This window comes from Ochotona curzoniae, unplaced genomic scaffold (assembly GCF_017591425.1).
Source record: "Ochotona curzoniae isolate NIBS_2020 unplaced genomic scaffold, NIBS_Ocur_1.0 contig_883, whole genome shotgun sequence".
Taxonomy (NCBI): Eukaryota; Metazoa; Chordata; class Mammalia; order Lagomorpha; family Ochotonidae; genus Ochotona; species Ochotona curzoniae.
This window is the reverse complement of record NW_024466599.1, coordinates 75,384,043-75,410,500: the sequence shown is the minus strand read 5'-3', so window position 1 is coordinate 75,410,500 and position 26,458 is coordinate 75,384,043. Positions and strand designations below refer to the sequence as shown.

General features: G+C 50.4%; 1 protein-coding gene across 6 annotated transcripts in view; it reads right to left on the bottom strand.

Annotated features, from left to right (window-relative positions):
• Positions 1-26,458, bottom strand: part of NCK2 (NCK adaptor protein 2) — a 150,730-nt gene that overhangs the window by 78,291 nt on the left and 45,981 nt on the right. The window contains exon 2 of one of the 6 annotated variants that reach the window (XM_040993888.1): positions 16,324-16,552. The exons of 4 other annotated variants lie outside the window; for them this stretch is intronic. The gene's annotated coding sequence lies outside the window, so the exon portion shown is untranslated. Of the gene's footprint in view, positions 1-16,323; positions 16,620-26,458 lie in introns of those variants that run through there. One more of the 6 variants, XM_040993887.1, reaches the window with a different exon arrangement.

Sequence of the window (26,458 nt, the reverse complement as noted above, 5' to 3'; positions counted from 1 at the left end):
ATCCTTTGTATTGCACACTTCCGGGTTTAAGTGTGTGACTTTGTGCCCTTCTCCCTTTCCTGTCACTGGGCCATGTCCTGAAGCTGAAGCCCAGGAGCCAATGTGGCAGAGGAGGGTCATGCCTGTCCACTCTCTCTCACCACCCAGTCATCACCAAGCAAGGTCATCACCACCATTGCTCTGAACACCACCACTCTGCAGAGCCCTCCTCCACTGCTGGCACCCTCCCCGACTTCCCGCTGCACAGCTCCCCTCATGGAGCAAGCTCGGTTGAGCAGGTGGGGTGAAATCCCCCACACCTCTCTGCAGAAGCCCCCACTTAGGAAAAACTTTCGGGATGACTTGCTAGACAGGGAAACATTCTATTCCCTCGGGTCCTGCAGCAGCACTGGTGGCATCATGAGGTTTTGTAGATCCCTTTTTCCAAGGCCCGAACCATGTGCACCTGCTCCCCTAGCATCAAAGCTCAGGTCCCAATCTCCTAGTCCTTGAGAATGTGGTTTTAGAGGTGATTAGGTGAAAATGAAGTAGTCAGGGTGGAGCCCTAATCCCCCAAAACTGGGGTCCTCCTAAGAGGTGGAAGAGACCAGCAGGAATATGTGCACAGAGGCAGGGCCACAGGAAGACACCACGAGAAGGAAGCGCCCGTCTGCAAGTTCTGGGCAGAGGCCCCAGCAGACACCAACTGTGCCCAACCTCCTCCTGGACTGGCAGCACCAGGAAAGAATCAAGAGTTCTTCTTTCATCCACAGACTCACATACAACAGGAACCTGAGAAATCCTTCTTGAGCAAATGCAATGACTCAATCCAAAAGCCAGGCAACAGTTCCCAGCTCCCTGCTGCTCTGAACAGCTTTTACTGTCCCAGCACTAAAACATCGCTCTGGTCCCACTTAAAGCAGGACTGACCATACCCTTCACTCTCCTACCCACGGGGTCCTCTGCGCAAGCTCCCAGCAGCATTCCCCACCTTGCAACAGCGGCAGGACACCTGCATTGCAGTGGCAATGTTTGTATGCAGATATGGGCGAGATGCAGATAGCCTTTCTGACCCAGTGACCCAAAGTCAACAGTCCCAAGTACACAGCCAGCAGCCCCTCAGCCCTCACCAGGTGACTTCAGAGTACAGCTCATGCCACATCTTGCTGCCCACAAACCAACATCACTGTGTTACCACGCCTTAACTAATTCCTTGGTATAAGTCTTATATTGAGTTAACACTCTGACTTTCCTGGGTGTACTGCACAATGCCTTCCTATAGCTGCCTTGGTTAAATCAGGATCCAAATCGCTACAGTTTCTTGTGCATTGCTTTGAAGCTGGCTTCCTCTTTCTGACCAGAGCCCAGTGACCTGCCCTGCAGAACCACAGGCGTTCTGCACCCAGGGGATTCCATCTCGGTGGCATTACATTCCTCCCTTCTCCCATGACCCTAGTGTTTCTGGTCAACTGGGCACTGGCTAGTTTAAGGGACTCCTGGGATAGAGTACTGGCCCAGCCTTGGCCCGGTATGTGGCACTGAGAGCAGCCCAATTAATTAGCAATTGAGTAAATGAAACGGGAACTCAGCCGAGCTAACAAGAGGTGAGCCCTGCTGTCCTCTGCCTTTTCTCAGGCTGCCAATGTTAGAGGGGATTTCCCCTGGGGCTGAAGGCACACTATATGCCCTATATGCTTTTGGGGAGAGAAGGGACCCTCACTTGCAAAAAAAAAAGACTTGCTCTCTGTTTCCAATGCAGAAAAGTACACAGAAATTTAAGCCGAAAAGTTATATGACCAACACTGGCATCCCACCTGGGCACCACTTTTGAGTCCTGGATGTTCCACTTCTGATCCAGAAGCCACGTCCTGGGGCACAGGAACCCACACAAGGGCTCATGTCACTGATTCCCAGCGACAAGTGTGGTTGGCCCATGTTTTCACATCACCCCAGGAGGGTGGCAGTTCATGCCCCAAATGACCCATCCCGGACTTCAGTCACTGCTCTCCATCGTATGTCACTCAAACACTTTGCCCCATGACAGAAGCCCTTGCTGGTGTTTTTTTTTCAGAACTAGATTTTCATTGTAGAGGACAGCAGGCTACATGCACAAAGCCTGCCACTCCTATACACACCAGAAACCCAGACAGCGCCGCCCCAGTCAAGGCCAGGTCCTCATTAGTCCACGATTCAGCTGCTGTGTCCTGGACGAGAGGGGGAATCCAGTGATTCCCAAGCACTACTCGGCCCCGACCAATGTTACAGCAAGCAGACAAAGGCATCACTGAATGCCGGCTCGGAATGACCGACGGCCTTGACATTGCAGAAGTTCCCAGGCATGTGGAATCCAACCAGACGCTGAACGGAAAGGCTGAAGGATGCTTGCATTCTTGAGCTTGTTTTATAAATTACCAATCACGGAGAAGTCTCATCTGGAATGGATTTGCTTCTTTCTGTGAAACTATGAAAGGGCTGGTGTTGTGGGTTAAATAACAGCTTGCAACATTCATTTTCTACACTAGAGCCCTGGTTCAACTCTTGGCTGTTCCTCTTCCCATCCAGCTCCCTGCTAATGCATGTAGCTGGGAAAGCAACTGAAGATGGACCAAATGCTTGGGACAATACCCCCAACCCCCAAGTGGAAGACCAATGTAGTTCCAGGCTCCTGGCTTCTCCACTGAAAGAGGGATGGCCAAGACAGACATTCTATCGGCTGGTTCACTCCTCAGATGGCTGCAACGACCAGGGCTGGACCAGACTGAAGCCAGGCGTGCTATCCGGGTGGACCATGTGAATGGCAGGGAAACAGGCACTTTGGCCATCTTCATCTGCCTTCCCAGACACTTTAATGGAAAACTGGATGAGTAGTGGAACAGCCAGGAGATGAGCCAGCTCCTTCATAGGATTCTGGTATCGTAGACTGTGGTTCAACCCACCGCACCTGGTCCCACTAAATAAACCTTAAAAAAAAACAGTCATGGCATGTTGTCTTCTTCCACCTCGGAAGTACAGAATTAAATTGATACTTTTCCTCCATTCTTAAATAGGAATGATGCCCACACAGACATCACAGCATTCCAAAAACACATTCCAGAAGATTCCATGTGAAAGGAAATTTACAATGTCTCATTTTCAATTTTTTTTCTCAAAGATGTATTTCTTTATTTGAAAGTCTGAGTTAAAGAGGGAGGAGCAGGACAGAGTGAGAGCAAGGGAGGTGGAGCGAAGTCTTCCATCTGCTGGTTTACTGCCTAGTTGGCCAGAACAGCCAGGATTGGCTGGGCTGAAGCCAGCTGCTTCCTCCAGGTCTCCCACACAGGTGCAAGAGCCCCAACACCAACCATCCTGGAGTGCTTTCCCAGGCTATTAGCAAGCAGTGGGATTAGAAGTGAAGCAGCCAGGATTCAAGCTAGCTCATACATATGAGATACTAGTGTTGCAAGCAGCAGCATGCCATAATACCAAACCCCATACGACGCCCTATTTTTTAAAAAGCCAATAAAGATATGAGAATAACCTGAGTGTCTGTTGATTACTGAACGGATAAAGAAAAGGCAATGGAATACTACACAACCCTAAAAAGAGAAACCTTGCCATCTGTGGCAACAGGTATGAGCCTGCAGGACATTATCCTAGAAAGTGTAGTAAGTGAGCCACAGACAGGCAGGTGCGGGAGGAACTCGCGTATCTGAGCCGTCTAAAGGTGCTGCACTCAGAGACCGAGAGTCAAAGGTGGCTCAGTAAGATCTTGGTCTGCAGGCACAAAGCTTCAGTTTTCAAAACGACTAAATTTTGGAGATCCCATCATTTTAGTCCTGTTTCTTTTTTAACTTAAAGAATAAATTTAAAGAGCTAATACTTCCATGAGGGGAAAATCTGATTATTTCAATTGAATAAAAATTTGATATTGCTACTTGAAAAGTCTACATTCAAATACTCTTGAAATACTCTTGAAACTGTCGGCGTTCGATCATCCCAGACGCTAGCACCACTCAACAACCTGTTCCCTGGAGTTCCACCTGGAAATATTTTGGCTTCTGGCTTCCCAATGCCACTGCCCAGCCCAGCCCAGCCCAGTCCAGCCCTGAGGAACGGGTGCCACCAGGCTCTCCTGGAAAATGTCTCCCATTCCTGTGGAAACCACCATGTTGTAAGATCATTAACTCACATTTAGCAGAAGAGGCCTTGGGAAGGGATCTCAACTTCTTCACTGGCAAGTACCTTATGGAGAGGCCAGGACAGGTGCCAGGTAACATAACTCATGCCATATTTATCTTCCAATAAAGTGGAAATTCCTGGGTTACATCTGCCAAGTCTATTGTCATGGCCCAATATCCTACATTAGTCAATAATCCTCCGGCCTGAGTTTTCAGAGAATCCAGTTCCCTCCCACAGCCACCCTGCAAATAGCATCATAGGGCTGTACAACAGGTAAGCGGAAGCCACGCTGAAATCGCACTCTTCAAGTGTCGCATTTATTAAATAAATTAGCAGTGAGCAGGACAGAATCAATGAGTGCCACTGATTTCTAAAACCAAATCCTTGCATGTGGCTTCCCGTAGCAGCTGCTCAGGGAATGCCACCCACAAAGCAATTCAAACACAGCATCTGGGCCGAAATCCAATTAAGTCATTTCACTGTGGATAGCCCCAAAGAGCCCCCTGTTGAGCTCAGAAGTGGGAATCCTCATGCTGGCCAGATTAGCTGTGTGAACACCGAAACCAGACAAAAATGCAAAGGGCAACATGCCTGGCCTTTTCACCGGGCACAAAGAGGGGAAAAGAGAGATTTCACTGGCCTCTGGCAGAAAGTCAAATCCACTTCCTTGTCCTGCCAAAGTTTCCCAAGTAATCCCCATTGCATGCAAGCTTCAAAGAAAAGCTCTGGTTGGTTCATTTACACACATCTTGAAATGACCAACTTTGGCTCCACGATGCAGCCTTGTGCACTGAAGAGATTCCAAGCTCTCCCTGAACTCACGATTTTACCTTCTACAGCACATCCCGGAAGTAGGGAAATCCTAAAAACACTATCTTGATGGAAGCAATCCATCCCATAAGCAAGCGCAGGTGAAGCTTGCTTCACGGAGAGGCACGCGAAGGAGACAGGCTCAGCCAACCAGCCATGCTACTCCTCCACCTGGCAGCCCCCTTTCCAAGGTGCAGCTCACAGAACGGGGCATCTTCCGGCTGTTGAAAACAACCAGAACTGTGACTGCTCTGACCACACACTCCCGGAAAAAGAAGGCTCCTGGCCTGTCCATTCCAGTCTCCACCCGAGATTGAGGGGCTGAAACATTTGCAGCTTCTAAAAGCTCCGAAGTGGTTAGGGTGTGCAGTTACAGCACACCAGTGTAGGAAGAAGAAAAAAATCAAGAGGGGCCATGTAAAGAAACTCTTACTATATGAACCTTCATAATCTACATACAGTGGCTACCTAAAAAAAGACTAGCCCTAGCCAGCAGGGCACACATTCTGGGTTCCTCCCTCCCTTCTTCCTTCCTTCTCTTCCTTATCTGCCCTTCCTACCACTTCCTTATTGCCTCCCTTCCCATCCTTTCCTTCTCTTTCTTTCCTCTCAGTCTATGAGACAGAGAGCTCCTTTCTGCTGGTTCACTTCCTGGAATTGGAAGGGATTGGAGCCAGCCAAGGCCAGGAGCCATGTAGGTGGTGGGAACCCACCGGCTGAGCCACCACTGCTGTGTCCCAGGGTCTGTATTAGCAGGAGATCCAAGTCGGGTACTAGAGAGCAGAGCATCAAAGTGAGACGTGGGCAACTTAGCCACTGGTCCAGATGCCCTCTCATTTTGTTGTAAACTGCATCCAAGGTTGTGCCTTGGCTTAGCACTTGAGGCTCTGGTTAAGACACCCACCTTCTACAATAGAGTACGCCGACTCCTGACTCAAGCCTCCCATTAATGCAAACCTGGGACATACCAGTGATGGCTCAAGTAACCAGGCTCCATGTGACACCCAGGATGGTGTTTCTGGCTCCCAGCTTTGGTCCTTGCCAAGCGGCTGTGGCAAGTTTTGGGGCAGTAAACCAGCAGTTAGCAGCATATTTATTTACTCTTTCCAAAAAAAAAAATACATAAACTGGACACAGACAATCCTGGTCTGTAACTTCCCAATGGGATGACTGAGCCCGCAGAGAGCAGGTTTCCTTGGAGACGCAATCAGTCACCTGGTCAGCAGGACTGCACATATGCCACGTATAAACTGCACATTAAGAAGGCAGAGGCGACACTGCCTTCCTTCCAGGAGCTCACCCCCTCGTGAAGAGCCAAAGTTAAACAGAATGCCGCAGAGCAGGGGAACTTTCTTTCACTTGCAGGAAGATAACGTGCTTATAAAAAAATTAGCTAAAGTTAACTTCTAAAACCGATGTGTGCTATCCAAAGTATCTGCCTGAAAATTAAAACAGTTCTTTCAAAAAAAAATTACTTTTCCTGGAAAGGCAGATTTACAAAGGAAAGGAGAGACAAAGATCCTCTATCCACTGGTTCACTCCCCAAGTGACCACAAAGGCCAGAGCTGAGCCAAACCGAGTCAGGAGCTTCTTCCAGGTCTCCCTCTCAGGTACAGGGTCCCAAAGCCCTTTGCACCATTCTCCACTGCTTTCCCAGGCCTCAAGCAGGGAGCTGGAAGGGAAGTGGAGCATCGGAGACATGAACCATTGCTCTTATGGGATCACACTGCATGTGAAAGGCGAGGATTTAACCATTGGGCCATCACACCAGGCTCAAAATAGTCCTTTCTTTAAGATTTATTTGAAAAGCAGAATGACAAAGACACAAGGATCTTCCACCCCTCTCTCCAAGTGGCCACCACGACTGAGGGCTGTGCCAAGCCAAGGCCAGGAGCTCCATTCCCTGCCATGAGCATGCAGGGGCCCATGCACTTGGGTCATCTCCTACTGTTTTCCCAGGTGCATGAGCTGAGAGCTGGACAGGAAGTGGAACAGCTGAGACTGGAAGCAGTTCTCAGATACGGGAAGCTGATGTACCACAAAGAATGCTTTAATTCTGAGGAGACAAGCCAAGTGAGTATTACATTTATGTAATCACTTTAGAGAGTAAGTCTGGTCTCCCTTCCCCAGGCTGGACCACTAGGACACATCTTAAGACTCCTCCAAGCGACACTGTCCTAATTGAAAAACGACCACTTCGTGAATCTCGCCATCTCAGTTCTGCTCCCTCTTCCAGTTGGACTTCAAGTTCCTTCAACTACTGAACATTGGTCTACCAACACTGAGGATGCTGCCGGACACCCAGCTCGCCTCCAAAAAGCCAAGAAGGCACCATGCAGTTAGTAGTCAACAAGAGAACTCAGGCAGTGCCCAGCCAGTGCCCACTACAGAACAGGAAAATATGGGTCTTGAATCCTGCATCATCTTTACGCGAGGAATTCAGCTCACCAGGTAGGGTGGCTGGCTCACCAGGCCAGGGCCTCCTGGGGGAAGCTGATGTGTGTACTGCCCCTTCATCGTGCCACTTTTCATCCATCATGGACCTGAGACACAGATGCTCCCCCACCATCCTATGCACTCATCACCTGCAACTCAGAAGCGGGTTGGCAGGTCTTCATCCAAGTTGTGGCACCAGTTACAAGCCCTTCCCCAAGGGCAATGGAAACAGCAGATGCAGTGCTGTGCCCATGGCCATCCAACACAGCCCACCTAACAGATCTAGACACAGGAGGCAGGCTTGGAACAAACACTAACTTTGATACAAAACTTATTGGTGAGATGGCTTACCACTCTCAAAGCCCCATTTCCTTGTCCATGCATGCAAGATAAAGAATCAGACTGTGATCCTGCCTTGCAGATCTGTAGGATCTACCGTAGGGTATGCAAAGCACCCAATGGAGTCCCCCATACATACCTGGTACGCAAGGAAAATGATACTTCACTCCCCGAGCAGGCAGGACAAAATGCTTCTCGGTATGAAAGCAGACAAAACCAAGCACCACCTCCCTGTTCTCAAACAGCTAACCCTGGAAGGGACTTGGGAAAGAACAGGAACAACCCCTGAAGTCCCCTTCACAAGGTGTGTGTGTAGCTCCCTGCCTGTGGCCTTGATGTTCCCAGCGGGCCTCCAGGTCTGGGTCACTCCGTCTCAGGCAGCACTCCACAAAGTTCCCTCTCAAGCACTATCACCCAGTCTTTTTTCTTTTCTGCCAATCCTGTATTTGGGTTCCTTACATAAACATAGTGAAAAGAAAAAATTCATCTCGTAGCCACGCGCAAGATGTGTTAGTGATGTGGGGGAGAGAGGAGGCTGGTTCACTGAGCTGGTCAACAGAGGGCAGACTTGGGTCCCCCAGGAGATGGTAATGCTCTAAAGAGTGATGGGGACCATGGCTGGAAGTCACATTTACACCAGACTGAGCGGGCACATAAGGAGGTCTGGCCACACGCAGACACCCAGCAGCACTGAGAAGACGCTAAGATACGCCCACGTTCTGGCAACTCTCACCTCCCATTTCTCATCTTGCAAAATGTCCCTTCCCCTGATTCCGCCTTTTCCTCCACTCAGAACTCTAAAACATGTGCATACCTCTGGTCACCTACTGCTTCTCCCCTCTGACAAGGCCACTCAGAGGACATTGACAGGAACCAGGTGGGACCACACAGACACCTGCCAAGGTGCCAAGCTCAGGGGCATGCTGGCTGTAGCTGCCTGGCAGCGCTGGGCTCTCCCGTTCCCTCTGCCCTTAATGAGCCTCAATCCTTCTTGGAGCCATTTCACTTGGAGGATGCTTCTCTTTGACAACGGACAAACCAGGTGGGTGTGCAGCCATCAAGCACATTCGTGCCATGAGTCACTTCCGGCTGCAAGCTTCGAGCCTACTCTCTCAGACCAAACACAGAAAGAGGACCTTTCCCAGACCTCAGGACTCCTGGGCTATCCTACCCCAAGGGGATTCCACTTCCCTGTGTGCCCATCACACGCATGCACACAAGGAATTCAACATTTCTGCTGCCTGCTCACTTTGCTTCCCAAGGTTTCAAGTTACCCTGGTTGACCATGGGCCAAAACTCATGCCACAATACAACAAGGAAGTAATACAATTTAGGTGGAAGGCATCCATGTGACTTTATTACACTCTTTTGGTAGGTCTGTTCTTTTGCCAGTTGTGCTCATCTCCGACTATGCATAATTCGCAAATTCAACTTCTTCGTGGCCACAAATATACGAAAACACACGGTTACAGACAAGGGGATTTCAAAAAGCGAATAGAAAATGCTATTAATTTAGCTTCGGTGCAAGTGTTCTCTCTAATCGACACAATGCTTTTTGTATCATACGCATTTTCTGTAACCTTTCTGGAGACGCCTTGCAGGGATAAATTTCAAAACTACACCAAAATAAAGCACAAAAGAAAACATTTTTAATAAAATAAAACTCCTGAGATGCTCAGAAAGAGAGTAGGCTAGCGACATAGGTGCCCGGAGACAGAAAAAGACACACAGAGAGCGCTCCCAGGTTGAAGGTCATGAGCGTTTTAGAAAGTACTGGACTGGACTGCGACCAAAGCCAGCAGCCAGAAACTTAACTCAGGCTTTCCAGGCTGGCGGCAGGAATCAAACCCACAAACTAAGCTGACATCATCATTAAGCTAAATATCCACTCCAACTTTTCTTTCAAATTCCCTCCCCCGCCCACCCCCACCCTCAAACTTTCAAAGTTTCCTTGTATAGGGTTCAGCATGTTCTCTTGAAGGATTTCACACAGGGGTCCTGCGAGGTATTTCCAGGGACTGAGGGAAGAAAGGGCTTGACTCTATCCAATCACCCTTGGCCTCAGCACTAAAGAGGAAAGGAAACCGACCTATGAAAACAGCCACCACTGACCAACCAACCAGCATGACGCAGCCTGAACACTTTCCACATATGTTCACACTCTGACCTAACTGCACCATGTCGCTCCCTTATCCCCATTCCGACATGCAAAGACGACGACATGCACAGGGAAAATGGCATACAAGTGCCTGGTCAGCAAAAGAGACCTTGACCTTGAGCCTGTGCTCCCCGTACTGGGCAGCCTGGCTGGTCAGCTGTACTGACCCTGCTTCCCAGGAAGCAGGTGCCAAGAAGAAAACAAGAAGGGAGCACTGTGAGATGCTAGTGCAGGGAACACAGAGAACGTTGCCAAGGGACCATGTCGGCCACCAGCATGTAAACTTAAAGGCAACTGCTGGGGATTCTCAGGTACTTTCCAAAAACGCTCAAGACCTTCAATCTGGTACGCCCCAGGCCACCCTGACTTGCCTCCCCTTAGTAAGCATAGAGCCTGCAAAACGAGATTCCTGGGGAGCCAATGGCTTCTTGTGATAGGAGAGGTACATGGGCAGGAGGTAAAACCTCCAGGTAGGACCTAGTAGGAGATCAATGTCATCAGGTGGACTGCCCTTGGAAAACGGAAATAGTCAGAAAGTGGTTACAGAGAAGCCCCAGTGGGTGCCAGACTCGCTGTGTGTCGTAACTCACTCTGGGATCCCGCACACTGACTCCCACACTGCCTTCAACAGAAGCCAGGCCAATGAGACACCTGATCTTGGCCTTGAATCTCCACCATTGTGTGCTCAAAGAACTTCTCATAAAGTTAGTCTCCTCCAGCACTTGTTCTTGTAAAGAAGAGAGACCAAAACAACAAGCATAAAAGTAACTACTGAGCAAGAAGGAGCACAGTAAATGGACCCAAGTCTACCTAGGAATTCAATGGACAACCAAGCTGGGCACTGGGGAGAGGCGCACTCAGAAACAGTCAAGGCTACTTAGTCATCTGGAAGAATACCACTCCGGTGGTACAACACATCAGCTCAGAATGCCCCTAAAATTGACAAAAAAAAAAAAAAGACATAGGACATGTGGTAGCCTAGCAGCTAAAGTCCTCGCCTTGAACACACCAGGATCCCATATGGGTGCCAGTTCTAATCCCGGCAGCTCCACTTTCCATCCAGCTCCCTGCCTGTGGCCTGGGAAAGCAGTTGAAGACAGCCCAAGGTCTTGGTACCCTGCACCTGTGTGGTAGACCCAGAAGTTCCTGACTTCTGGATTTGAATCAGTGCAGCTCCAGCCAACGTGGCCACTTGGTGAGTGAATCATCAGACGGAAGATCTTCCTCTCTGTCTTTCCTCCTCTCTGTATAGCTGCCTTTCCAATAAAGAAAAAAAAAATAATTAATCTTAAAAAAGAAAAAAGACACAATGGAAAGCATCCATTATAACCCTGCATAGAGAACTTTAAAAAAACAAAAATAGTAAATAAAAAATTAAAATCTGATTCCAAACCTAGAAACCGATGTAAAAGATGGATGAATTTGGCCACATAAAAAATGAAAAGTACTTCTCATGCCAAACACAGCACAAATAAATCCAACAGAGCTCCTGGAGACCAACCACAAGACCAGCAAGCCAAGAAAATTGGCCAAAGGAAGAATGGGGAAGAAAACCCGGCTTCCAGACACAAGGAAAGGTGCTGGACTTTGTTCATCGGAAACTTAGTGTGAAACTCAATGACACCTGTCAGGCCCTCAGAGATCAAAGCATGGTGACAACAGCACTGTATCAAGGTTGGCATCCGATCTCTAACTGCACTGTAGTCATTTCACGTTAACGTCTGAGGAAGCCGGACCAACAGCACACAGGAGTTCTTCATACTATTTCTGCAACTCTGTGTAAACCTACATATTTCCAAATTGGAAGCTTGGAAAATTTAACCCAGAATGTGGCCGGGTGCAAGCAGGTGGCACACACACGGAGGATGCCATGGGATGCCATGAAGCGAGCACCTCTCTGGAGGCCAATGTGCTGCAGTTTTCCAATGGACACTTCCTGAACGCTCATGACAAGGTGAGCAGGTGAAGAATTCCTGTCTACAGTGAAATGCTATTCACTGTCAAGCAGGAGGAATCCATGTTCTAAGCAGGAAAGATTGCCAAGACTCACCTTATATAACTCAGAAAAAGGAGGCAAAAATGCCTTGTATCATGGCTCCCAAGACATTGTCAATTAAGCTGCCCCAATGGCACACCACAGTTACCCTCCTCACGGTCAGTGTAACTGTTCACATGGATTTAATTACGGGAACCCGGGCAGGCTCACCACAGGCTCTCTAATCCATACAAGGTTTTTATCTTTAATTCAAGCTACACAGATCTTAGGGGATCTCATTTTTCATAGCCAATAATGCCAAGATGAAAGCATTCATAAATGGCTATTTCTCTCCAAGCCGGTCCCCAAACTGCAAGGTTACTTTTTTATTAAACTGATGTATACTTCACACACTAAAACACCCACCCTTTAACATGTGCAATCCAGCAGTCTGTCTTGTTCTCAAGGGTATGTTGTGATGTCTGGATCCCTTCGCTTTTGTTAACACTAAAAGGGGGACAAAATGACTTGGGTAACTGAGTACTCCGAAGTTTCCAGAACAAGAAAGTTCTGGAAATGATGATCGGTGAAACCGCCAGAATGACTGGAGCAGGAGGGGGGGCTTCCATGAGTATGATTTTGACAGCCCCTCACCTTTTTAAATATGTGTTATTTTTCAAGTAAAACTTTTTTCCAACAAAACAAAAAGACCAATGTTACAAGATAGCATTGACTCCTATTCTTTTCACAAAAATCTTACACCGTAAAAATAGCTGCCTTCCAAAACACAACTTCTGGAAATAGGAGGTAATTTAAAACTGGCTCTGAAATAGATGGATCAAGACTGTAAGTTAATGAAACCATAGTTAAAATTTTGTGCTCCCAGGAAATGAACTGAATTGGATTAACATGGCTATCACCCTACCAGTCAGGCCTTCCTCAGGATGATTAAACAGCTTAAAAGTCGGTCGTTAGTGCCAGCAGCTTTAAAAAGTTACGAAATTACAAATTAGGAAGAGGAGTCCATACCAAATTGCCAAAAGGGTTTTTTTCTGTGCTAACTTTACAAGCTGGTTTCCTTCTCTGGAAGCATCTTGTTTGGACAGGAAGGCAAAAGCTCATGGGAGTCACGAACGGGAGTGCTTTGTTTTAACTGACTAGCTTAGGGCAGGCTGCACATGCTGCTGAGCCTGAGCCAGGAAAAGCACACTGGGCCTCAATTCAGAACACCCCTAGAACTCATCACTCCACAGGCATCACAGGGAGTTAGACCAAGTTCCCTCCCATCCACCCTCCTAAAGACACAGCTGCAAGTTGCTCCCAGTACCCAGGCAGGGAGTACTGAAGACCCTCGCTCCACCTGCAGCACCTGGTAGCATGTTGCCTGGGCAGGCCTATCACTTTTGCCCCTTGGTTTGCACAACCTAGAACTGCATGACTGGCACCTCCTTCCTTGTATAAAGCCTGAAATTCAACATCCCCACTCAGCAGCAGCACTTCTTCATCCCCTAACACTGACGAGCTAAATCAGCGAAAGCTTCAGAATCCCATCGGCGCTTAAAGGGTTTCTTACAACAAGCAAACAACAACAAAAAACCACCAGCCTAGGGACCGAGGTGGGGTAAGTACTGCCCAAGATCCTGATTTTGCTCAGGAAAGAAGGTTAAGAGTCAAAGTGGACATTTTTCTGAACAGGGTAGCAGAAGATGCTGAAAGAAAGCAGTTGGTGGGGTAAGCTGTGCAGGAAAACCCTAAAAGGACACGCAGTTTTTAACTTTATATTGCCACGATGTAAAGCCAAAACAAAGCGGGATTTCGGGTCCCTTTCTGAAAGACTACTGTGGCAACCAGCACCATAATGAACACTAGTCCCCGAACGGGGTACTGGACCTAGCAGAGACAAGTACAGGACTGAGCCCAGGACTAGCACAGACAAGTACAGGTCAATAAAGCCCTCCACACAGAAGTGGAGAAACGCATAAACTCCCATCATCTGTAATAGATATTTTCTTCCCATGGATTGAATTCACATCAGTTTTCCCCTATTCATTTAATTCACCTTGTAGGAATGTGCAAAGACACAACTGAAGTGAAGCTGGGCACTTGGGGAACAACACTGCTTACCACCCCTCTGAAACGTAAATTCCCCAAGCAGAGACAGACACCCAGTGTTGCCCCACATGCCCACATTGCTGACGCCCTCCCTCATTCATCTGGATGCATTCATGGAACCCTCAACGTGGAAAACGAGTTAAGTATGCCCTGCTGGTTTTAGTCAAGAGTACAGGGCTGTGGTCTGAGACACGGGGTGGTTAGGCGATCACACTTGTGCAACCTCATCAAGTGCACGTACACGCTTCTACCCTTGCAATCTCAACAAGGAAACCCGTGCTCCCCGGATCTGTTAGCGCAGCAGGACTAGCTTTCCAAAACACACCCTGACTGCCCGCATGCATTATACCAGAGCACACCACAACAGGGTTTTCAAGTTCACCTTACGCAAGACAGGTGGAGACCACTTCGCTGATGGTCTTAAGTATTTTCACTGTAAATGGCTGATAGTTTCCAAAAGAGCCAGCTTTCAAGATTCCATTTTACTGATTAAGAAGGAACGGCAGCAGGAGAGGAAGGGACTCAGAAATGCCCGGATGACTAAGCAGGCGTTCTCTTCAGGAGCCAGGGTCGTCTCGGTCAGGGGGTTATCCAGGCAGGGTCATCCCAGTCAGGGGGTTATCCCAGGCACTGCAGGGTCATCCCGATCAGGTGGTTATCCAGGCCCTGCAGGGTCGTCCCGGTCAGGTGGTTATCCAGGCACTGCAGGGTCATCCTGGTCAGGGGGTTATCCCAGGCACTGTAGGGTCGTCTCAGTCAGGAGGTTATCCAGGCACTGCAGGGTCGTCTCGATCAGGGGGTTATCCCAGGCCCTGCAGGGTCGTCTCGGTCAGGGGGTTATCCCAGGCCCTGCAGGGTCGTCCCGGTCAGGGGGTTATCCCAGGCACTGTAGGGTCATCCCGGTCAGGGGGTGATCCCAGGCATTGCAGGGTCATCCTGGTCAGGAGGTTATCCCAGGCACTGCAGGGTCGTCTCAGTCAGGAGGTTATCCAGGCACTGCAGGGTCGTCTTGGTCAGAGGGTTATCCAGGCTCTGCAGAGTTTTCAGCACCAAACTCTTCCCACCCTCAAGTGGCAGCAACCAAAGACATCTCCGGACATCGTCACAGGTCCATGTGATTTACACAAGACAAGTGTTTAATATCCATCAATTTTCTAACTGCCCTGGAACAGGATCAAAACACTGAGGCAGCAAGTGCTGCAACCATCCCTTCCCAAAATCAGTGCACAAAACACCTTCAACTGGTCAACTCTAGCTTGAGAAAACTGCACAGAAATACCTAACTACAGATACGTACTAGCTCCCATCGTAGAGCAATAAACACTACACTGCCTGGGGCCAGTCCCACAGGATCCTCAACACCAAGAGTGAACCCGAATATCAACTGCAAGTGACAAGAAGGTGCATTTGCTGCAAACCGCCACAGCCCTACGGCAGGGTGCTGGGGACTGCCACGCTGTGCGTGTTGGGGGTGAGAGTTCTCTGGGGCTTCCTCTCAATTCTGTTGTGAACCGAAAGCTGCCTTATAAAATATTACGATTTTTTTTTTAAAAAAAGCAACCAATAAAGAGGAGGGGAAAATAAAAAAGAAAATCCTGTGAAAATGAATGGCGAAAAGGAGAGCAGAGAGCGCAGTAACCCAAAAGGAAACTTCTCCAGATACACCGGGGCTGGCTCTGCCGTCACTTAAATAGCTTACATAATTATAACCTGCAACTGACTTTATGAGGGCCTCTAAAATAAAAGCAGAAGAAACAGACGACAGCATCTGTTGAGCTGGTAGCATAAACAAAGAGGATTTCTCCCTGCAGAAATTTCACTCATGAGAAAACCCCCAAGTCAGCAAACACCCTCAGCTGTAGCCACTACTCCCACTGCTGGCAATAACACTGGTGGCAATCTCACATGTGTATGTACTGTGCATAAATAAAGCAGAATAATTAAGCAAATAAGCAATTACGTAAATACTCCTGGGACAAACATGTTCCAACAGGAAACAGATATGAAAGAAAAAAGAATTAAATACTTTACAATCCTAAATTTGAATTTTCTAATCAGTGTGAATTTATATCAGATTACATTCAAAAAAAAAAAATCTTTGCTCAAAAGGCCCAGAAGCAATGACCAACTCAAATGCCATTTCCTGCCAAAGGGACCACATTTCCTTCACAAGTGCAGGAGCCCCCGTGCAGGATGGGCACCCCGCCTGGTCAGCCCCCCAAGCCTGGCAGCTCCCTGCCTCGGCTGGAGCCTCACAGAGGCCACCAATGGGCAGCTCTCTCTGGCCAAACTGGGACTCTATCCCAACAGTAATGAGCCAAAGGTGATGGGGAGAAAGCATGCAGCAATAATTTACATCACAGATGTGCTTCTACGTGCCACAGGGCTGTGTCCTGAGGAGCCGGAGGTCAACAACACCCTGGGCGTACTAGCTGAGCAGCACAGCTCACTGCCCACTGGGGGCACAGGCCCCTGGGATCAGCTGGGCTCACTGCGAGATGCAGCTGCTACAGCCCTGCTTCACCAAAGGGCACGCAGCACAGTGCCAACCAGGGCAGAGCCACAGAAGACATCTTCAGAGCAGTCTGCAGAGAGCATGGGACACACATATCAATGCATCAGGCCATGCAGAGACAACGAACGTTCTGCCTCTGCCTTACTGTTCCTACCACTTTTTGGTGTATTTTCCAAAGAACGGTTTATCTGGCAGTTTGAACTCCTGCTCCCCAAGAAATAGCACAAACCCTGTGAATTTATCCAGATGCTGACACACGACCAACACACGGCCACACTGCAGCTGTGTCACTTTACACAGGTCCAACACCAGACACAACGCATGGGCTACCAGCACGTACCTGAATCGTCACAGCTGGAAAAACACCCTACCAAGCAACCACTTAGAGACCAAAGTGATCAGGTCCTCCACAAATTGAGACCATCACCAACACTGCTCTCTCTGCAGATGTTGCACATCAGGAGAGGTGTGGACACACACAGCAAACCATGACAACAGCCCAAGGATAAGAACAAAAACACAACTGCTGGACCAGCCAAGCCGGGGAGGATGCAAGAGCAGGGGATGGGGACCCACCCAGGAGCAACACTCGGCCAGGGACCCCTTCCCATCAGGCTGCTCTTCTCCCAGAGGGAGGAGCAGGAATGAAGGGTTGCACAGTCACATGGGAGAGGCGAAAGGCATCCATTTCTGAGCAGAAACACCATGTCCCATCACGCCTGATGGCAAAGATAAAACCCCTTCCAGGCTAATCCTTCATTCAATGAACGAGGGGTGCAGAAGGGCCAAGGCTGAGCCACTAGGGTGTCGAGTGGCTCCCACGGACACTCACTGCTCTCAGAGTCCCCAAGTCACATGAGCCAGAGGGTTACCCTGTTCCTGTTGAGGTCCAATGCCAAGAGCAGTCTCCCTGAGGTCTGCTCCTGCCTACGCAGGTTCTGGCTGGCTCCTGGACAAGCCCTCTGCAGGGACGAGGGTGCTTTTCATTAGCCACATCACTAGTGTGGCCCCTCCTCTGGCACAACTCACAGGCCTGATGCCCTACCCAGTTGCTGCTCGTGGCATGAGCTGGTGGCAGGAGAACCACCCAGCCAGGTGCCTTAAAGAACAAGGTCACGCCCCATAAAGACAAGCTCCACCTGTGCACACCAGTCCCCCAGGTGTGAAGAGAAGGGACGCCACAGGCCAGGGACTCCAACGGCCCTCCCCTGTGGCTCAGCTCAGGTGGCAGAGGCAGTAGGATAGCCCAGAAGGCCATGAGATTCTTACACAGTACCACCTGGGCCATTTCTCAAGCAGCAAAGGACACTGGGACTCCTGCCATAGACCCTCTCATGTGGGCGCAGAAACCAGAGGGGGAGTGGAGGCGGCGAGGCTCCCAGGCTGCCTGCCAGAGCAGTCCAGGGCAGTGCCCATCTTCAGGTCTGGCCACCACAGCTGATGGTCCTGGGAAGTTCAGAGTGCAATGTTGCTTCCCACTCGGAGTGTCTAAAAATAGGCAGTAAGCAACTACCCAAGTTGCAGGAAGTGGAGAAATGAGAGTCTGTCATTCTAATCGGATCAACAAACCCAACTAACTAGAGCACTGTTTCTTAATGGCTTACTTTCCTTAAAAGAAAAAAAAAAAAATGGATGTTTTTATTGTTTTATTAGAGGCAGATACAGAGAGGAGAGACAAAGAGAAAGATCTTCCATCCACAGTTTCACACCCCAAATGGCAACAATGATCAGAACTAAGCTTATCCCAAAGCCAGGAGCCTCTTCTTGATCTCCCACCTGAATACAGGGACCCAGGGACTTGGGTTATCATCTGCTGCTTTCCCAGACCACAAGCAGAGAGCCGGATATGAAGTGGAAGAGCCAGGACACAAACCAGTGCCCATATGGGATGTCAGTGCTTGCAGGCAGGGGATTAGCCTGTTGAGCCATGGCAATGGCCCCAAAGGTTTTACTTTCACAACTAAATGCCCAGATCTTTTTTCATGGGTTTTCATAAAGGTGAAATGCTATACCCCGATTTTGGCTCATAAACCAGGTTCTAATTCTTCTCATAAACCAGGAAACAGCATTCTACACAGAAGAGGTAAAAATTCAGACATGTTGAAGATCAGCCAGTCCTGCATCCTTGTGGTCAGCAAACAACGCACTAACTGCACTTTGCGCTCTCCACCTGCTAGTCGCCAGGAAGGCCGGCCCAGCAGGCACTCCTGGGAACCGCCGCATCATACCTGCCAGTCTGTGTTCTAGTTACCTTCACATGTGACAGGCCATCACCTGGGGACAGGTCAGAAATGCAAAGCACCAAGACAGAAAGGGAGGGTGTGTGGGGCAACAGTGGTGTTTTCAAGTGACACCACGGGACACATTTGTGCCTCAGGCTCGCTTTCTGGCTCCTATTAGGAGACTGTCTAGCAACAGCATGATTTTCACCAGGAAGACTCAGAGAAACACGCCTTCAACTGGAAACACTCCTAAGAGTGTTGGAAGATGCAGGCCCATCGCCTTCACGCTGAAACTGAAGTTGTTGTTAAACCCCTGGGTTATGGGGCCCAAACACCTGTAGCCTCAGCCCCGGCCTCTCCTCACTCCTCTGGGAGTCCAGGGACCCTGTCAATCAGAGGGAGTGAGTTGGGGGGAGGACAGGCTCTGGTCCTGGAACAGTGTGGGCATAAGAGGCTGGGAGGAGAGTGGCAGACAAGTTGGCATGCCACATTCATGATACTTCTTCATAAAGAGCTGCCCATTTTCGTTCAGAATTCATGTTTAAGAACTCAGATCAGAAAGCCCTGACTACTGTCTTGCTCTTAAAAACTTGACAGAATAATTTTCTTAAAGCACTGAGTGTTGAACTAAAGCGGCCTATACTTTATTTGAACTGAGAATGAAGACGAGACTGGAGGGAAAGTAGAAAAAAAGTATGCATTCCATGAATTGAAGAATACGGAGGAGGCGAGGAACAGAAAATTTAAAAACCCCAAGAGAATGTCCCCAGGCCTCCCATGTGGGTGCTAAGGCCCCAAGGACTGGAGCCACAGTCAGCTTTGGGGCACACCTCAGCAGGAAGGCGGAACAGAAGCAGAGATGAGATGTAAACTTAGGCACTCGGGATACAAGGCGAGGTGCATCTCAGGCAGTGATTGTCTTAGCCACCACAGCAACGCCCACTCTGCAATCCACAGCCTGAATCCTAAACACGCATGCTCTCCCACGTTGAGGCTGCAGAGTTCAATCCCCTCTGGGGATGCTGAGCCAAACTCAGTTCCCTGCCAGCCTGGTAATCATGAGGCAAAGACACCAGTGCCCTGAACTGTGCCACTCTGCCTAAGCACAAGGCATTCAGTTTGTTGCATGAGAGACTTAACACTCAACACTAGGCATTGTGCAAGATCAGCTCGCCCATGGTGGTCTACAGCAAGTGTCTGAACATACCCCGGGGAGCCAGGTTAAGCTGGACTCTCAGTACATGATGAGGAGTCAAGGAACCTTCGACTTAGCATGTGTTCAATTCACTGGGTCTCCATCAGGGCGCATACTCCCATCATAAATGAAAGAGCACCTGTACACGAGCCAGAGGTGACAGGGGAGAGGGGAGTAACGCATTACCTACCCAAGGAGCAGAGAAACAGAGAACCTCCACTTCCTTTTTCAAACAATGGCTTGACTCCGCTGAAGAACATTTGATTGGTGGAGAAGTTTCAGAGCACAAAAATCCTTCAAGGCAACGACAGTACTTCGGTTTTCTAACTTGCATCTCCAATTTATACAATTGGTTAGAGAGACTCACTTCAGAACTGATCTTTTTCCTCTCTCCTTCCACTTCTCCTCCAGTAAGTCAAACATACAAAAGCATAACAAAAGTCAAACTTCAGAAACTCTTCGGAAGCCCAGATCCACCCTTTCATCTTGACATGAGCAGGCCCAGCAACCATGAACAGGCCCAGTGATCCGTCACCAGCTGGCTGCAGGTGGTGAGGTCAGTGGAGAGCCATGGACCAGCAGGGCATTCTAGGGCCACACGGACCCCCAGCCAGCCCAGGATCTGCAAGTCACAGGTCTCCACATGGGTTTCTCCCAGGATGGGCTCACCTCCCCATCTGGACAGAGGTCACCGAAGGCGGGCCTGGCACTGGACTCTGCAGTTAACCTAACAGCTAAGGTGTCTGCAGGGTACCTGAGATGAAGTACCAGCTCCTGCAAATGCAGACCCTTGACAGGAAGCTGGGATGGTTCAAACACTTGGCTTGCTGCCACTCACAAGAGATCTGGAATGAGTTCCAGGCTTTGGCCTAGCCCAGCCCTGACCACTGTGGATATTTGGAGAGTGAATCACAGATAGATAGATTAAAAAAGAAGAAGAAGAAGAAAAAGAAAAAAGAAAAGAACTGGTCTTAATCTTAATCTTCTGTCCTCAATCTATCATTGTCATTAAGCAAGCAGACCCTTGGGGCCCAGCACAGTAGCTTCACCTTGTCAGGATACCATTCAGGCACCAGTTTGTATCCCGGCTGCTCCATTTCCCATCAAATTCTTTGCTTGTGGCCTGGGAAAGAAGCAGAGGACGGCCCAAAGCCTTGGGACCCTGCACCCACTTGAGAGACCCAGAAGAAGCTCCTGACTTTGGATCAGCTCAGCTGCAGTCATTGCAGCCTCCTGGGGAGTGAACCAGCAGATGGAAGATGTTTCTCTCTCTGTGTAAATCTTTCCAATAAAAATAAATCATAAAATATCTTAAAAACACCAAAACGGACCCTTTCTGGTGCACCCCTAGGGATGACAGAGCGATCATTGGGGCTCCTCAACACCCCAATAGGCCATGTCTCCACCACAGAGAGGGACTAAGTAAGGCTTACCTTAGGGAATCTTAATCCAATACCAAAACCCACGAGGTTACACAACACAGTCGTGCTTCTTACAGTTCTGGGGGCTGCAGGGCAAAGCACCCCCAGGTCTCAGGCTCCTCCTCCCATGTCCTTGCTTGGTGAAGACACAGAGCCTCTTCAGAGAGTGGTTCTTCTTAAGTAGGGACACAATTCCTCCTTCCGGAAGGCCCCACCCTCACCTTACGTGCTTCCTTAATATTCCCATCTCCAAATATCAGCACTTGGGGGCGGGGCCTCACCTTGTGAATTTCAGTGGATTGCAGGTGGATTAAGTTAGACAATGGATTCAGGAGCAAGAGCCAGCTGGGGCTGGGCTGGGCTGGGCTGGGCTGGGGCTGGGCTGGGCTGGGCTGGGATGGGCTGGGCTGGCGCTCCTTCTGGGAGAGAAGGCCGGACCCAGGGGAAAGAAGGGTACAGGAATAGCAGGGGCTGTGGGCTGGAGTCAAGAACGGGAGAGGCGGGAGAGGCAGTAGGGTCAGAAGCAAGCCAAGGCAAGGCTGAACTGTAGGGTGGACCAAGAGGAAAACTAGGGATATAGCAACCCCTGACCAGGAAAGCTCAATGCCCACTGGGCCCCTGGAGAGCTTCAAGTGCCAAGGCTGCTGGGCCCACCCTCAGCAAGCCTGATAACAGCCCCATAGGGCAGGGCGAGGAGAGCTGAGCCGCAGCAGCTGGGAACCCACCCCGGGCCAGCAGCTGTGGGATCCAGAGCAGGACAGGCTGGAGACACTGGGGGAAGAGGGAGGTACAAGCTGAGGGCAGTAAGGGCAGAGGCCAGGTGGGAAGCAGGGAGAGGGTAACAGCTGCGGAGTGGGAGCCATATCTGTGGGCAGCAGGGAAGGGCAGAGGCCAGGTGGGAAGTAGGCTGAGAAGTAATAACTGCGGAGCTGGGAGCCATGACCTGTGAGCAGCAGGGTCAGGCCAGGCCATCACCACGGTGGACGAGCACCACACCGGCCTTCGGCACCATGGATCCTTGCCAGGAGCACCTTCTACTCTCACGAGCCCTGGAGTCAGCCACATCCCCCTTCCCAAAGCCGTGGATGAGGGTGTGAGGGGAAGTCACCCACTCAACATCTCATGACTAAAGGGCAACAGCAGACACAGAACCCAGACCTGAGCCGAGGCCGTATCTCCAAACCCAGACATTCCCCGTACAACCCAGTCTGCCTGCGTTCCTGCCCTGTACCCAGGCTGTCCAGTCGTAGCCGCTCCCCAGGCTTAGAGATGGGCCTGGCCTGGGCATGTGATCAGGTATCGAGAGCCAGAACGAGTGGCATTTGTTTGTCATCAGAGCCATTTGTACACAAACTCTTCCCTAAAAGGAAGGCTGGGATAGTCTGTAACTGACAATTTCATCCACAGCACTGACCAGGGTCCCCACAAACAGAACAAATGATCAATGAGACTGGATACGTGAATGGATTAATAGGTACAGAGAGAGGTGTGCAGTAGCAGGGACATGAAAACAGACAGATGGGCCAGAGTGGGGACACACACACACCCCCCTAGCTAAAGTACAGGGAAGAAGGTGGCCAGGCTCAATGACTCATGCCTCCCCAGAATGCAGCTGCGCTTCTCTTAGCCATGGCCTTTATGTCCTCCAGTGCACCAGGTAAGACAGCTAAGCAGACATGCACCCATTAAGAAATGGGCTCCCTACCTCCAACTTCCAAAAAAACCTGAGCGTGAAACTGTGCGGGCCCAAGGACCAGAGAGTGGCTCGGGAAGCACAAAGGCAGATTTGACGGAGGCATCAGAATGGCCCAGACAGAAGGAACACTGGGGGCAGCTCCAATGAGGCCTGCAGCTACCGTTCTGTTCTGTGCACAGAGCAGGAAAACATGGTGGCAGGTATACCTGGTGGCAGCACTAAGACAGTATTGGCCTTCAGCAACGCAGTGGCCAAGCCCGCCATTGCCTTTTGCACTGGGGTCTGGGGGATGGCACCAGCGGGGGTGATCAGGGACCTGGGGACTCACGTCCAGGCAGGCCGAGCAGAGCCGAGGGATGTTCCATCTGCATAGCACTGGGTAAAGCAAGGGGCCCTAGGTGGGCCAGGTTACAGAAGGCTGCACTGGGGGACCCATGCGCTCCCGGGCCTAGGGTCCATGGGGTTGATCAAGAAAAGGAGTAAGGAGATGTTGGAAGGGAAAACCGCTGGGAGAGTACGTTACAGGTGAGAAGGACTTCTCAGGGACTCCCAACGACAAGGCCACTGTACTTGCAGGTAACGGGGAGCTCAGACTGGGTGGTTTGGAGGGTGTAAGCTGGAGGACCTTTCTAGGTCAGACTAAAGGCCCAGCCAGCATGGGAGACCTGAGCTGGCCTAGTTAGCATGGACCACTGCAGAACACCACATTCCAGTGCACATTAAAGCTAGGGCCGGGAGCCTACCTGGTAGGGCTAGATCACAGAACCTGCCAGCGAAAAGAGGAACAGGAGATGGGCAATGTTATGCTGAGGCATGACACTAACCAGGCATGAGAGAGAACCAGGTCTGGGGGCAGATTCTGGGCGGGATATGTGGACCCACCCTGTATAACTTTACTTTCCATTGGTCTGCTTAACAGTTGGGGGTGGTGACAGGCTGAGCTAGGCATGACCATGGAAACCTCTGACACCTATAGGTGCTGGGGTTGGATATAGGCCAGGCTGGGGGCCAAGATGCAACACACACAGGTATACCCAAGAACAGGGCATGGGACAGACCAGATCACAACATGCACCAGCTCATACAAAGGTTTGGACAGAGTGGGCAGACTGTGCCAGATAATGACCTAGCCCCTTCCAACACATGTGAGATCTGAGTCAGGTAGGGGCACTTAGGAAACTCCCATGGTAGGCCATAGCTCCCACTGGTGAGCATGTGATTCAGGCCTGGATGTTGGTCAGGCTGGACAAGGCAGCTCCACTCGTCAACAAGTGTGGAGGTTGGTTATTGAGGAAGGTGAACTAGGCAGGGTGCAGCCAACCTGAGCCCACTGGCATGTGCAGGAGCCAGGAGGGAGTACAGGCCATGCCAGGCTAGGCCATCATACCTACTGGTTTGCGTGAAAGCCAGAGATGGGAGTAAACTGAGCAGAGATAGGTTGCAACACCTGCCAACGAGAGTTGGGACTGGGGAAGGGCCGGGACAGGCCAGGCTGCAGCATGTGATGGCAAAAGCCAGGACGCAGGATGGGCTATGCCAAAGTCGGTCAGAACAACCACTGGTAGGTCCAAGATCGGTGGCTGGAAATAGGCCTGGCTGGGGAGCTAATGAAATGCCACATAACGGTTGTGGTTCCCACTGGTGTGCATGAGAGCCAGAATGGGGGCAGTAGGGTGGGCTGGACATGACTGCAATGTCCCTCGGCATAGATGTGGACTGGGTCTCAGGTGTGCCATAGTGGGCTAGGCTCCAGGATCCACTGGCGCTTACAAGAGTCAAGGTAGATATAGCACGGACGAGGCTAGCTCTCAGCTCCTGAGCCACACAAGAGTTGTGTCTGCGATTGGACCAGATGTGGCTGGGTTGCTCACACGAGAGTAAGAGCCAGAATGGGTGCAGGCCGGTTGGGCAAGGCCACTGCTCCTTCTAGGACAAGGAGGTAGGCCAAGTCAGTCTGGGCCAAGGACCCACCGATGTGTGTGAGATCTGTTACTGGGAGGTGATATGATAGAGAAGCATGGGGAACTCCTTTGTCAGGACACACTCCCTGCAGGTGAGCTCAAGAAACAAGGTTAGGAGCAGCCCAACCAGGCCGGGTTACAGTACTCACTGGCATACATGTGGGTCAAGTCTGGGTGCAGGCCAGGCTGGGCCAGTTCATAACACCCACTAGCAGATCTGAGAAGCAGGATGGGGTGCTAGACAGGCCGGGTCAGGTTGCAACACCAGCCAGTTCACATTTGGCCCAGGACTGGGGGCTGGCTGGGCTGGTCTAGGCCACAACACCCACCAGCATGAGCTGGAACTCAGGGCAGACCAGGCCAGGCCAGACTCCAGCACCCGCCAGTCAATACTGGTGAAATGGGCCATGCCAGACTGAGTTGGAGCAACCACCAGCACATGTGAGACCTGGTGGAAAGGAGGGTTTGCAAACCTGGTAGGGAGGACTGCGGGAGGTTCTCCTGCTGTGCCACTGCTCCTGCTAGTGAGCATGAGAACTGGGACTGGGGCAGACCAGGCCGGGCAGTGCTACAATACCTGCTGGCATGCATGTAAATTGAGTTAGAGGGACAGCCGGGTTGGGCCAACTGACTATATCTACTGGTGTGTTCATGAGCCAGAGTAAGTGCAGGCTAGTTGGGCTTTGCCACAGTATCAGCTGGCAAGCGCTGGGACTAGTAGCCAATCCTGTTAAGCTAGACTGCAGAACCCAGCGAGTACAAAGACTGGGAATGAGCTCAGTAGGGAAACTGCGGGCACTTCTCTGATGGGCTACAACTCCCACTGGTGAGCATGAGAACCAGGACTCAGAGCAGGGCTGGGAGCAGGACTGGTCAGCATGAGTGTGGGCTGAATAGCTGGGCTGAGCTAGGCTTCAATGCCCATTGACATGTACAGAGCTAAATGGGACGTAGGACAGACTGGATGAGGGTGGCGCACAAGCTGGCAAGCACAAGAACCAGGACTGGGAGCAGACCTAGTGGAAGTTATTAGGGGTCACTCTGACTAGGTTACAGTCCCCACTGATGTACACGAGGGCTGAGTGTGTGGTGGGCATGGTTGGGCTGGACCACAGCATCCATTGGTTTATGTAAGAGACTGGGTTGGAGACAGAACCCACCCAGCAACTACAACTACTAGTATGTGTGTAAGCTGATGTGGATGACAGACTGACCCAGACTCCATACCGGCAAGCACAAACAAGTCAAATTTGGGATCACCTCAGACAAGGTTTCTTTGGGGATCCCCCCAACCTCTGGACTCAGAACACCAACGTGGTGAGAACCACAGGATGTGAGAACTAGGCGTCCTCAGTGGCTTAGAAGGAGCAGGGGACGGCAATGCCCAGACGCACATGGAAGATATGGTGGGGCCTGCAGACGACATCTGGTACCACAGCAGATGAAGCAAGCAGGGCACAACAAACTGGGCAACACCCCCA